Here is a 14,836-nt window from a genome sequence, read left to right as displayed (position 1 = left end):
AGTCCACTGTTATCAAAACCTCAGCTATCAATGACCCAAGACAGTGAAAGGGAAAAACTGAAAATGAGCTTTTCTGTGTCCCACCCAGGCAACACCACCATTGGGGCTCCTCCTCTCTGTGTGCAAGGTGACGGTTAGGACGCATGGGACTGAGTCTTTCACAGATGTGACGTCATGGGAGGAAACCAGCAACACATGAGTCAGACTGTGTAATTTACCAGCTGTTCCCAGGGACTCTGACTTCTTCCCTGGGCCGTCCTTCCCCTGGTCACGCTGACCCGCTGTCAGCATCCCGAGTCTGTCTGTCTGCTCTCTCTCACCACTGAGCCTTTGTAAGCAACCACAGGAAGAGGAGCCAGAGGACAGAGAGCAGCCAGAGGACAGAGAGCAGCCAGAGGACAGAGAGCAGCTCCGACGCCTTCCTCCCGGTAGTGCCAACGGGATGTCCCGGCCCAGGCATCGGTCCTCAGTGTCCAGTCTCTCCTACGTCCAGCCTCACCACAGCCCAGGCCCCTAACGGGACCCAGCCTTCTCAGCTGTTCCCATTTCCCCCTTACCTGGCGCTTCCCTCCCTCCCCGAGGCAGCACCACCTCTGTCTGCTGCAGCACATCCTGGAGAAGCCTCTGCTCTCAGGCCTCTGTTTGCAGATGAAAGCCTGGGGGTTGGGGTGCCTGGTGGACTTTTGCTTCTTCCCCTCAAACAGTCGGGATGCCAAAGCGCCCGCTACGGCACCGCTCCCCCATGTCCAGGCAGAGTGGAAAGAGAAGGGAAAAAACAATATCCCCCATTTTTTTGAGATTTCTCCTGCAAAGAGAATAAAATAGAAATGAGTCACTTGAAGAATGGTCTGGCTACCTGTTTCTCTTGTTTAGAGCAATGCTAGCTCTAATTACTAATAAATGTTAGCTATCATTGTTAATACATAGAAGAAGCTGGCTACTTAGAGTTTATAATAAATTTCACAGAAATTAAGAGAAAAATTAGGTCAAAATAAAGAAAACACATCTGGCATGGCTCAGTGGTTGAGCGTTGACTTATGAATCAGGAGGTTACAGTTCAATTCCGGTCAGGGCACATGCCTGGGTTGTGGGCTCAGTCCCCCCGTGTGGGGCATGCAGGAGGTAGCTGATCAATAATTCTCATCATTGATGTTTCTCTCTCTCTCTCTCTCTCTCTCTCTCTCTCTTCCTTTCTCTCTGAAACCAATAAAAATATATTTTAAAAAATAAAACATTGGCTCCTGCCATGTGTTTAATTTATATTTCTAAAAAGGCCTAACAAAAGTAGGTAATTTAGGCCCCCGTGTGCTTCAATGATGACGAAGGCACTACCTGATGGAGAATTTAAGAAAATCAGAAAACCTTTAGGGCAGTGCCGGCTACTGAAGTGGCTGGCCTTTAAATTCAGGGCATGTGTCAAACTGTGGTCTTTGATTTAACCAGCACACAGGCATTTTCTTTAGTTTTATTTTTTATTTTTTTGGCTTAACTAACAGAAATTTATTTTCTCACAGTTCTGGAGGCTGGAAGTTCAAGGCCAAGGTGGTGGTAGCGCTGGTTTCCTCCGAGTCTCTTCTCCTTGGCTTGCAGGTGGCCGCCCCCTTGCTTCCTCCTCACATGGTCTCCCTCCTCCCCCCGTGCACACCCTCACAGCCTCATTGAACCTTAATTACCTCTGTAGAGGGCCTATTTCCAAACACAGTCCCGTTTTGTTATGCTGGGTGTTTCGTTTTTCAGTGTAAATATCGATGCTTGGGTCAAAGGAAGGTAGACACTAAGTCTACGTCCCTCTGTTAGGGAGGCAGCGTTTTTCTTTCTTTGTGCCGGGGTGTACTCATTGATAATGCTTATTGCTCTATTAAAGGTATACAGCAAAGCAGCACTGTTCCTGATTCTGAACATATGCATCCCCGAGGCAGTGCACATGCCTGGAAGAAGTTACACATAATGTGTAGGGGCGCCCGACTGCTCATCTTTATGCCTCGCCTTGACCCTTAATTCCCCCAAACAGCAATTCGCAGTGTTTTCTTCTTTCTTATCTGGATTCTATTTTGGTCGCCTAACTTAAGTGGCCTTCTGTCTTCCTCCCATCCACTCCTTTTAAGAAAAATGAATAGTCTGCTTTTTAGAGCAGTTTTTGGCTCACAGAAGAATTGAGGGGAAAGTACCGTGACCCCATATACCCCACCCCCCCGGCCTTCCCCATGATCACATCTTGCATTAAGGTGGTACCTTTCTTACAATTAATGAACCGATACTGATACATTTTTATTAACTACAGCCCATAGTGTAACTAGGTCCCCTCTTTGTGGTGTACAGTTCTGTGGGTTTTGGCAAAACTAGAATGTCACACATCCACCAAGACAGTATCAGAGTGGCTTCCCTGGCGCTCCGCCTAGTCCTCCCTCTCTTCCTTTCTCCGCCCCTGGCAACCACTGACCTTTCTACTTTCTAAAGTTTTGCTTCCTTCCTCCCTTTTTAAATTCTCTCTCTTTTTTGTTTTTTTTTTTAGATTATTCTTACTCATTGGATAGGTCCCTTGGTCCTCCTTTCCTACTTCCATTCCAAAACCCAGTGCTCCAAGAACTGGTTTCACTACTACAGATTTTGTGTATCAGCCGGAGAGTTCTCTATAGAGGAGAATGCTTCAGTCCGTTCTCATCGAATGTGGTTTCCCATGTCTTTCAGGGGACTTTCTCCTGGAGTTAGATCCAATAAAGCACGGCCAGGCTGGGAGGCAGCTCGGAAGCCGAACTGTTTTGTAACTATTTTCTCCTTTAATCACTCGGAGCCAAGTGCTTCTGGTGCCGAAATCATGCTCCCAGTTCCCGTACACGGGTCCTGTGGAAGATGCGTTCTCTCTCTGAGGTTCCCCAGGTGTGACTTGCTGTGCCGCAGCGTTAGTGAATGAAAAGCTATTGCTAGGATCTTTGAACAAATTCCTATGCACACTGCACATATCTTATTTTGTGCGGGTGCACCATGCCCCACACTACCACCCTCCGAAGGTGGAGTTCTCTGTGGGGATTGAGCCCACAACCGGGCATGTGACCTGACTGGGAATCGAACTATGACCTCCTGGTTCATACGTCGATGCTCAACCACTGAGCCACACTGGCTGGGCACATTGTTTCTTAAAGCACCTGAAACGTTGTCCTGCTCTACCTGTGTGCCCAGCAAATGCTTCCTGAGTGTCTTCTACACAGTTGGAGGAAGGGAAGGCTATTCTTGGTCAGATGGTAGAGCATGCCTGGACTCCTTAGCTTCCTGGAGATGTGACTATTGAATGTCAGTGCCAACCAAGGCAAAATGGCTATGGGACCATTGGTCTAAGATGGCAAATGACACGGTTAATATTACAGATTCACTTCCTTGGATTAAACGAGGATGAAAAAGAATTCCTAGTCAGCTTAGTCTCTGGCTCAGCAAAATAGTATGCTCAGTTTTGGAATTAATATAGCAGAAAATATCAAAGAGTGATTATTTATACTAATTGTTCAAAGCTATTAACCTTAAAAGATGATTTTTCTTGTTTCTATGTCTGATGTTTACATCTCGGGTATAGCAAAACCACAATAATCAACACTGAAGGAACGCCTGAAGGCTTTGAAATCATGTAGGGAAGAATCTATTTTTAGATTGTTAACGAATGCATTTGGTTTTGAATTTGCAATTGGACACAGCTCATTAATAGATAGTACAGAGGTGTCAGGGAGCAGGGAGGTGGGGTGGCTTGCACTGTAATTCAGCATCTTGTTGGCTTGTTTTATAGAATCTGGGTACCCTCACGCTGGAGCACCCAGAGATGTCTAGTGGTCTGACAGGGCACGCACCGTGGTGCGCTCAGACTTCAGGCAGGAGCTGGCCATTCCTGTCAAGGTCAAAGCAGAATTCAAACATCCTTCCCTCTGGCGGACCTGGGAAAACACGCTAATGGGAAAGTGCAGGTTAGAGAGGGAGATGCAGATGCAGCAGGTGGCAGAAGCGCCTCAGCAGGGGCCTGCGTGCTGCTGGGATGCGAGGGGACAGGAAGGCCGGGAGTCATTAAGGCCCCACTGTGAGTGGGAACTCGAGTCCGACATGCACTTCCTTACACCTACACCCTGGGAGGACAACAAAGGGACCCCAGAGACCTAGTGTCGGGTCCTCTCTCCAGTCATGCAGCCGCCATGGTCACAGGGCTCGGCTCCTGCTGCTGTAGGGCCAGCTGGAAGGACTGCTGGAGGCCTTATCACAGTCGTACCCCTCCTGGGTTTGTCTCTCTGCCAATTCATTGTGCGGTGCACCATGCCCCACACTACCACCCTCCGAAGGTGGAGTTCTCAAGGACAGGCCCACGAGGACGGGAGCCCCCTCCAATTCTGCCAGGTCAGCAGAGTGAGGAGACTAGTAACATCTAGGGACCACCTTGGAGGGGGTGTCCCAAAGTGGGGTGGGGGAGGGAGCAGAGCCCTAGCAATGCAGCCAAGGCCATCTTAAGATGGTATCTATGGAAACAGCAAGCCCAAGCACCTTGGAGAGAGATTGAAGGTGTGATGAAGATGGTGAGGATAGACCAGAGCTAGAGCGACAGGAGAGAGATTGGTGTACCTCGGTCACAGTTGCTTAGAAGTGAAATCTGATGGGCAAAGACTGGATCCCCCTTTAAAGGCAGAAGAATCTCCAAATCAATACTTTGATGGTAGATATATTATTTTAAAGTAACATCATTTACATCAGTGATTCCCAAAGTGGGCGCTACCCGCCCCTGGTAGGCGCTGCAGCGATCCAGGGGGGCGGTGATGGCCACAGGTGCATTTGGGGGCAATGAGTAACTGCTATTAAAATTTAAAAAAATTAATTTCCAGGGGCTGAGTAATATTTTTTTCTGGAAAGGGGGCGGTAGGCCAAATAAGTTTGGGAACCACTGATTTACATTTACACACACAGAAATAGAGGGAAGGGAAAATTTCACTTTTCCTCAGTGAAATCTGTTTAGGAACTATAACAATGTATTGTCATCTAACCGTTTTAACTTATACTTTATGGGTTACAGGTAGTAAGAATTTCATTGGAAGTTTTGTCCAAGTTCAGAATCTTTTCGTTAAGATACAGTTTGGCAGTTTGAAGATCAGAGAGACTAAAACGTTAGCAGTATAGTTCGTTAAGTTCTGCTTTCGTTTGTTTTGTAAATTCCAGTCCTTCACCTGTAAGCAGCCTGCAGAGCAGTTACATTTTCACCCAGGAAACTATATGCCTTTGGGGGACAAAGCCCCATTCTTATCTAGAGCGGGTTGGAAAGTCATTGGCCCCCGGGGAGGAGCAGAGGCGACCGCACCCCTGGGGCTCTGGGTGACATAGCCAGTGCCCGGGTGGGCCTATCTGAGGTTTCAGGGAAAAGGAGTGAGGAGAAGTTTAGTTTCCCTTTGAAGTTAATAACCTCCTGCAATGGCTTTTGGTAAAACAGAGAAACCTTAAGGAGCACTTAACATCCCCCCCCCCCCCCCCAGCTTGGTGAAATCTGAGGACACTGGGTGTTCCGTGAGGTGTCAGCAACCGCCAGCCACACCAGGCAGGACCCGGGGGGAGGACCTTCTCAGCCTCATCTGCTCCTCCACAGCTGGGCACCGCGTGCAGAACAAAGACCTGCTGGTCTCTTCAATCCTCTTTCACTGCTCAGCCTAGACAGGAAGGACGCCAAGGGAGATGTCTGTGTGGCTGGTGTTCTCCTTGCTTCCATCCCACTACGGAGGCGGGGACTCTTTTTGAATTCGCTCAGATATTTTGTTGAAAGGCACGTTCTCCAGATGGCATTTGGACAAGTCTGTGTATAGCTGTCTGTGTCTTCTCGTGACCACGACTCATCTGGGGAGCGAGACTATTTCTAGGATAGATTCTTCTGGGGGTTTTGTACCAGTTTGGAAAATGCTGGAGGGATAAATATTCTCAGAAATGATGACCTTGGGGTGATGTGTGGATGCTTTAGAAGGAGAGAAACCAAACCAAACATAATTCTCAGACAGCACCCCAATCTGGGGCGGATGCAGCTTGTAGTACCTGGTGGTGGGGGGGCATAGGACAAGGGAGATGAACTTTGAGCCCGTTAGGCTGTTATGTATGCATGATCTTATTTAATCTTCCCAGAAACCATTGTGCAGTGGGATATTTTAGATTCCTGTTTGACCAATGAGAAGACAGCGCAGGGAGGTGAAGCCACTTGTCCAGGTCACAGCTAGTGTGTCAGGTACAGCTAGCGGCCTGGCAGGCAGATGCCATCTGAGGCTGCGCCAGCTCAATGTCTCAGTAGGATTTGGGGCGCTTGGCTGGGTCCATTCAGGTTCAGGTTCAGATGCTACTGCTGTAAGAGCATCTAAATGGCATTCTTTGTCCTTGGAAACAAATCAAGAAGAAATAGAATAACAATCTGAGTTGACGGTGAGTCAGGTTTCTTTATTTGGGGAGTGTGTGTGTTAAATATCTTTACTAAATGTATTGGGGTACATCCCCTATAATAAAAGGCTAATACGTAAATTGTCCCCTTGGGAGTTTGACCACTTGCTATGATGTGCACTGACCACCAGGGGCGGCGTGGAATGAAGGAAGGCCCCGGCCGGCAGCCAGAAGTCCCTGATTGCTGGCCAGGCCTAAGAACCCTACCTGTGCAAGAATTTCATGCACCAGGCCTCCAGTTGGTTAATAAGATTACATAGGTTTTAAGCTACATGATCTGTATATTGCATTGCATACCCACCAACCTAAGTTAAATCATCTTCTGTTACCATATGTTTGACCCCCTTTACCCTTTACTCACCCCCTTCCCTCTGGTAACCACCATTCTCTTACCCATGCCTATGAGTTTTGTTTGCTTTTCTTGTTTGTTCATTTGTTGTTTTTAGTTTTAAATCCCACCTATGAGTGAAATCATATGGTTCTAAATGTTTCCTGTTTGACTTAGTTTGGTTAGCATGATATTCTCAAGATCCATCCATGTTGTTGCAATGGTAATATTTCATCTTTTGTTGTGGCTGAGGAGTATTCCATTGTTTCTTTAGTAGTGACACCAGAGAGTACAGAGCATGGGGCTTTGGTGTCAGAGTGCACGGGTTTGAGTCTAATGGCTTGACCTTGGACAAACTGCTCATCTTCTGGAGTTAGTTCCCCGTCCATAACATGGGGCCTGCAACACCACTCCAAGGAGTGTTGGTGAAAAGTAAAGGAGAGAGCACGAATTAGCACATAACATAGTGCCTGGTATGCAGTGAGAGCTAAGTGTTATGATTACATATAATCAATTGAATTAATTCAACAGGTCTGGCTTTTTCTAATCACCTCATCCCATGGGGTTGGATTTCCTCTTGCTATTAGTGTCTAAGAGGTCAACTTTGGGTCCCAGTTCCTTTATTCTCACCCTAAGTATCAAGTTCATTCATTGATCATTTATAAGATACAGGAATTTCCTGGAAGAGAGTTATATTTAAAAATGAATGTCTAAAAGGAAAAGCCAGCGAGGAAGAGCATTCATTTAAACTTGCAGCAATGTAAACATGAGTAAATATTATTGCAGGACCCGTACTAATTTCCCAGTAAGCCGTGCTATCTTGTAGTCTGGGGGTTTTAGGATCCTGGTCTATTCATGCTCCATCTCTGGTGTAGTCGGCATATGTGTGCGTCATAAGGACTTCTCCTTAACGTGTCGGTGCTGCGGTCTGGCGTGATCCCAGAGTGTACAACACAGTTCTAATATGGGAACATCTTGCTATTTTCCCTGGCAGGGGTTTGATGGCCTACTGGCAATTTACAGAATCTATGTTCTGGTAGTTAACAGACTTTAAAAAAAACATTACACTTGGGATTAGAAGTCTCATAATAACCCACGGTCTTAGTCAAGTTGGGCAGCTATAACAAAGTACCATAGACTGGGTGCCTTATAAAGAGAAATTTATTTATTTTTATTTTTTTTTATTTTTAAAAATAACAACAAAATGTTTGATGAGCAAATTCGTCTCAGCAAATATGAAACTGCCACAGAGTAGGAGGGGCCGGGGGTACTAGAGAGGAAAGAACCAACTATGTTAAGAAATCAAGGGGAGGACTAGAGGCCAAAGGGCTGGAGCTGCGGAGCTGGGGAGGGAGAGGGAGGGCAAAGGGCCAGAAAACAAAATTCAAAATAGTTTGGCCATAAAATATAAACACGCTGTCCCTACAGTGGAAAAGGGGAGGGCAAGGATGGGGTGTAAGGGAGGAGAGGCTGTTTTGGGGAGGGGTTGTGGGGTCCTACCCCACCCTGCTGTGCACCCCTCCCCATCCAGGCCCCTTCCCTCTGTGTCTGTGGGTGCGTGTCTGTGTGGGCCATGTGCACACTTCCCCAGTCCCCATTCTGCCCACCCCCACCCCCTTCCCCCTTAATTGTTGCCATTCCAGTTGCTGCTGGTCATTGGGCTGTCACTCCTCTGCCCCTTGTCTTTGGAGGGGGAAAGCGGGAGGGGGCGTGGGGGAGGAGCCCCTAGCCAGCCCCCCACCCCTCGCCTCTACCAGAGGTCGGCGGTGGTAGGAGTCGGGGTCACAGTATTTTGTGACAACTGCTCAGTTGGCGAACTTGCGACCTGTCAGGCCCTGCTCGGCTCTCAGACACGGAGGTGAACTCCACGAAGGCCTTCCCGCGGCCGGGCACCTCCACGCTGCCCACAGGCCGGGCACCTCGTCCCGCACGTCCTCCACAATCTCCTCGTCCTCCTCGTCATCCAGCAGCTGCTCGGCAGCACCATGTTCAGGAGGCACAGGACCTCCGTGGGGCCGCCCGTCTGCACCTGGCAGCTCAGCAGGCCCGGCACTTGCAGGCTCACGGGAGGGGGCGGGGGCTGGTTGTCGGCGCCCGGCTCCGCAGCGCCGCCGTCTTGGCTCCCACACTCGCCCTCTGGACCTGCAGTTTCCTGTCCCCCAGCTGCATCCCGTCCAGCCCCCCAATGGCCTGGTCCGTGACGCTGATGTCCACGAGCTCACAGAAGGCATAGCCCTTGGGGAGCCCGGTGGCGCTGTCCTGGACCAGGTTGAAGGCCTGGAGAGGCCCGAGCGAGTACCGCATCTCTTTCCCCTGGTCCTCTCTCAGGGCAGGGGGCAAGCCCCGGACGAACAGCTTGTGGGCAGAGTCCGGGACCACAGTGGACATGACCCCAGGCCCGCGGATAGAGGGTTCTCCGACAGGCTGGGCAGGGGCTGGTAGTTGTGAGGCCTGCGGATCTTCAGCGACTGGCCCTGGAAGGTGAGGCCGTCAAGGCCACGGCCTGGGTGGTCTCGTCCACTGAGCGGAACTCCAGGAAGGTGAAGTTCTTGTCCTGGTTGATCTGCACGGCCAGGACTGGGTGGCCCGGGGCCTGCGTCAGCCCCCGCAGGTGCATCTGGGCGTTGAAGTCCACCATGGCCGCCTCAGTGATGCCAAAGGGGATGTTGCCCACGTAGAGGCGCTGGGCCTGTCTGGTCATCTGGCTCCCAGCAGCCGGCACCGGCATAAGGGTCACAGCCAGACCGTCTGGGGTCATGGTGGGGAGGAGGTGGTGGCTGGAATCTGCCCCGCAGCTTGCATGGCCTTGCACTGCAGCGGGGTGATGTGCTCAAAGCCGGGCCAATCCATCCCCCTCTGTAGCGCCCCTGCTCAAAGCTTTGCTTCGCTGCCCGCCTGGCCCGGGATGCGCTCCGCTGGTCCCGGTTGTGGCTGCGGTTGCGGCGCTTGGGTGAGTGGCTGTGGCTGCACTTCCGGTGCCCATTCTCCTTGTCTCGCTCTTGCTTATTCCCCTTGAGCTGCCGCTGGAACTCATCCAAGTCCGACATGCTGAGGCGGCCACAGAGGGCCCTGTGCGGCTCTCACCTCGCCTTGCCGCCCGCCCGCTCTAGCTGCTTGGGCTCTAAACAGAAATTTAGTTTATTTTCCTAAAATTTTCACTAACTCTACATGGTTTCAGTCATGGTGATCATTCCAGCAAATATTTAACAAGGAGAAAGAAAGAAGAAGAAAACAACCATATTTATTGAGTCCCTATTCAATTGACAAAACTTTTAGGTTCTATTATTACCTTTTCTCAAAGCAGAAATTGAGGCTCCGAGTGGTCAATCCCACAGTTTTTTGTTTTTGTTTTTTTCTTTTATTGTGTGTGGCAAATCAGGACCTAATTCAGAGGTTCCCATTCTTTACACAGCAATAGCGTTTGTACCTTTCTGCAGAGACTTGTGTTTTCTTTTAACCTTGGTTTTTGTAAATAAAACACAGATCCAGAAAACCAACCACCCCCAACAAATATGAGTTTCATAGGGTGAACAAACACCCTTATAAATGCCATACAAGTTAAGAAATAGAACTTTACCAGACACCCCCAAGGGGTTCATGTACCTTGTCCCCATCACTACTCTGTCCCTTCAAAAGTTGCCACTACCCGACTGTTTACCTAGTCACTTCCTTGCATTTTAAAGTGGTTTTGTCATTCAACTATGCATCCAAGATAGTATTTTCTGGCGATTTTATATATCCTATATAATAAAAGGCTAATACACAAATTGTCCCCTTGACCGGGAGTTTAACTGGGAGTTCGACCAGGAGTTCAACCAGGAGGTGGGGCCAGCCCACCAACCACCTGCGGCCCCTCCTCCCAGCCAGCCCGGCTGGACTCTACCCCTGCATGAATTCATGCACCGGGCCTCTAGTGTGTGTGTATATATATATGGTTTTGTAATTATAGGTTACCCTAAGCCCCTTGCTTTTCCTTTCATTTTCCCCATACTCTCCAGATTAGCAGCACCATCGGCAACCAGATCCCTGGAATCTGCCTTAACACGCCCACCCTTCTCCACGCTAACCCCAGAGGACTCGGTGTGCGCTAAGATTTAGAGTTAACGTGGTCCCTCACCCCCCTTTTTTGCCTATAAAACATTTGTTTGGTCTAGAATGTGCTCTTGTAAAAGTAACAAGGGCATACATGTCTGAAATAACCTTAAGAGAAAATAAGAAACTTAATTATCATACAGTAGCTTCTTACTGTTAAGTGGGAATGTAGCCCTTCCTGTGGGGATTGGTGTTAAACAAGATGATTGATAAATTGTTATATTCGCACAGTGTTCGCTCAGCAATATAATCATGCCTTTTGTAAATATTTAGTCAAGAGAGCAATCCAGCTGTTGCCAGTCAGGTTTCATCCGGTGTCAGCCAACACTCCGTGCCTCTGATTTATCTCGCGTGCTGCTTAAGCATCGAGGAAGCTCACATTTTTATGAGCCTCTAAATACCCATAATAGTAAATAGTGAGAATGATGGCCGTAATAGCAATCGCCCCAGTAATTATAAAGAAGGATACCTGTGCTGGCCGGAGAGAAGAACAAGGGCGGGGCTAGTCTCTCTTCCTTTGTGTAGAAATAATGTCACCACCGCTGCCTTTGCAGCCTGCAAATATCAGGGAGCCAGTCACCCGTCCCTCGCAGGGTCGTAAAACACCCATGGACGAGACCAGAAAGTTCTGCTCAACTGAATTTTTAACCTTTGACCATTTGTTGACTCAGCAATAAAAAATGTTCTAGAATGTGCTGTTCCGGGCTCTTATTTTGAGTTGTTCAGTGTGTAAAAGTGTTTGTTTTAGGTGTTTGGAGTTACTGCTTCTGGGGGAGGCAGATTCTTTTCCTGGCCCTTAGGCTGCCCCGCGGAGGCGAGGCGGGAGCAGAGATGGCAGCTCCGTATGGAGCGGGACACATGCGTCTGCAGCCACTTCTCCCACCTGAGGGCGGGGCCGGCTGGTGGACTGGGGCGGTGGGAGACCCCTAGGAGCAGGCCCTGCACAGTCCGGGAGTGTGTGACCGAAGCCCCCATCCCTGGGAGATAGAAGAGCAATAGAAGCTGGAGGGCCAGGCAGGAGCTGGAGCTGTGTGAATTAGCAGGACTTCTCGGTCCAAGAATCAGCAGGTGGAGGAAACACAGAGGTGCAGATACACCTGCTGTTCATGTTGTTTTTGGCTACATTTAAGCACTTGTTCAGCTTTCAGTGGTTTGGAATCTGGACCTGAGGAACTCCAGAAACACTGGTATAGAGAGAGTTTGCATTCGCCACCACCGCTATTCTGGGTCACCCCCTCAATCCCTTCGCGATGGGGTGGAGTTAGTGTTATCAGGGTGAGTATCAGCCAGGTTTTTATAGCAAAAAAAAAAAGCACTAAAAATACAAGTTGTTTTTCTGTGATCAGAAGAGGTCCGTGTCTGACCGCGAGCTCCCATGAGAGGGCTAATCATTGCTGAGAGGGCTGTGTGTCCGTTTCTGCAGAGACCCTGAGCTCATTGCATTTCCGTGTAATTTTCTTTTCGTGTTTCGAGGCTAGCTGCTCCAAAAGAGAGAAAAGTGAGGCTGCAGAGGATGAGTTGGCTAAACTGACTCACGGAGAGGCGCAGGAGAACACCGTAACAACTGTACTCAGAGGGAGGCCCTCAGCGAGCCCGTGTTGGCAGGAGCTGACCACTTCAGAGGGAGACGTGGAGGCGGGCCAGCCCAGAGTGAAGTTCACCAGCAGCAGGAAGCAGAGTGTAGAGAGCTTTCCTTCACATTTCACAGGTGTCGCTGGCGCAGTGGGAGGAGCAAGGACACGTCGCTGGTCCATTAGGTAGCTTACAACCATCACACCATTAAGGGTCTTTCCCGAAGGTGGTATGACATTCTGAAGCCCTGTCTTCAGAGAAGCTTTCTGGATTTGGATAAGCACTTCCTTGCCTAATGACCGCCTGATTTCCACAAGTAATAGAAACGTCCGCGAACAGCCATTATTTACATTATTCCCACTGATATTTCCTCATAAATTACACTTTTGTTTTCCAGGCCCGTTCCATTTCCTGTGCGGTTCATTATAGCAGGCAGTTCCTTTAACTTACACACCGTTTCCTGCAATTTGCACTCATTTCTCAGAAACTGCTTGGTAAGCGTTCCCACCCAGGGCTTCTAAAGCGCCGGTCAAGGTGCCTGCAGGCCTCCGGCGAGTGCGTCCCTCCTTTCCCAGAGATTCATCGATCCTTTGCTGTAACAGCCCCACAGCAGGTACTTCGATAGGAGGTGCTAATAATAGGATCTGAGACCACAGGTAAAACGCAACAATTGGTGAGGAGCGTGAAAGTGACGTGGTCAGAGGTGGCTTAGCGCAGAGGGTGGACTCACAGGTTCTTTGTGAGTGAACAGCAGGCTGTAAAAGAAACTTAAAATTCATATGTCGCATCAGGGGTTTCCCCTGATCACATGTCTTCATGGCTTTGTCCAGTCCACACCTGAACTGATTTAGTAAGAACCTGGTTAAAGTGACACTGTGCTCCAAATTCTACAATGGGCCTTCCATAGGGCAGTGTATCTCAAACTTTAACGGCGGACCCCTTTCTTCCGAGTTTCAAGCAGAAGCCCGAAGATAAGAGTGGGTTGCTTGCTTGAAGCAGGGGTGTCCTCTCTCTCTCCCCCTTCCTTCTGATTCTGGCCCCAGTTAATCAAGTCATTGGCTCATTAACAAGCATCTGTTCTACCTAAGTCATGGCCAAAGTGTCATGGACAAGGACGGCTTCGTGATGCGCAACCCGTGTGTGTGCCTTCATGCTTTGCTGTTCGCATCTTGAAATTCTTGAGAAATTTTGAACAAGGACCCCCACAAATTATTTAGCTGGTCCTGATTCTAGAAGATGCCAGGAGGAAAAAACAATAAACCAAACAGGGATGGTGACCGTAAGGAATTTACGCTACACATCTGCTCCAGGTCCATAGAATCCAAGCCGTGGCTTTCTCTCCTGGCAGGTCCTCAAGAGCATTGCAGGGAGTATCGCCGTGGTCTCCGGGCTGCAGTCTCCGGGCTGCAGTCTCCGGGCTGTGGGCATCCTGCTCATGTTGCTTAGCAATGCCCAGGCCGGTCTGGAGGCACAGTCCCCTCCCTCTGGACTGGAAGGCCAGTGGCTCCCCGGTGACACTGAGGTCTCAAGAGCAGATTCTGAGCACCCTTCGTTAACCTCGAGCGGATGGACCCTTCTGTATTTAGCTGTCGTCTGTGTTTGTGAATCTCACTGGTCTTAGAGCTTATTCCGTGCTCCCCTACCTGCCTTTTGGGAGTTGTTTTGACTTAACCAGGCAGCATAATAAAAAGTGGGTGTCTCAGGTCTGTGGGGGGGGACCTGCCTGGCTGGTGAACAGGATGAGGAGACATTGTGTCGTGTGAAGCAGGCTGTTCAGCTGGAAAAGTCTTCACTGCTCAGCTGGAAGCAACCAAAGCAGGTGGACACCCCAGCTGTCTTGGTCTTTCAGGTCCCCCACACCCCCCACACCCCTGCCTTGATCCGGATGGTGGCCTGGTAGAGGGACTTTCCTTTCCTATAAACAGGACATCAAGAAAGTAAAAGGAAAAAAGGGAATTGTTTTTGTTGTTGGTACATGTTTGAGAACATTAAAAAATGTAAGATTTTGCTTATCTGTTGTTATCAATGGCCCTGGTTCACCTCATATAGGGAAGGTGAGGTGAGATATGCTCATTTACTTATCTTTCTTTTTTAGGTCAAGAGCTCTTGGTGGGATTGTATGAGCTGGGGCATTGGCTGGCTCCGGGGTGGGGTTAGTGCCTTCTCTGTATCACTTAGGATTCTTTGGTGACAAATGACAAAAACTAAACTCAAATGAGCTTAGGCAAAAAGGGGATTTGTTGGAAGGATTTTGACTGACTCATGAAACCAAAAGAGAAGAGTGAGGCTCATCTCAAGGGAAACAGGGACCAGAGTCTTGGACTTTTAGGATTCGCTTGGCCCGTTGGCTCTGTGCCCTCGATCTTCTACTTCTGTCTTCTGTTCCGCCACCAGCAGGGGCTTCCCCACGGCCCA

General features: G+C 49.2%; 1 pseudogene; it reads right to left on the bottom strand.

The window, feature by feature from the left end:
* The window catches only part of LOC102258039, a 20,245-nt pseudogene extending 10,265 nt beyond the window's left edge, over positions 1-9,980 (bottom strand).
* Between the last annotated feature and the right edge of the window lie 4,856 nt (positions 9,981-14,836).

Source organism: Myotis brandtii, unplaced genomic scaffold (assembly GCF_000412655.1).
Source record: "Myotis brandtii unplaced genomic scaffold, ASM41265v1 scaffold395, whole genome shotgun sequence".
Lineage (NCBI taxonomy): Eukaryota > Metazoa > Chordata > Mammalia > Chiroptera > Vespertilionidae > Myotis > Myotis brandtii.
The sequence above is the reverse complement of the archived record's forward strand: the minus strand, read 5'-3'. Positions and strand labels throughout refer to the sequence as shown.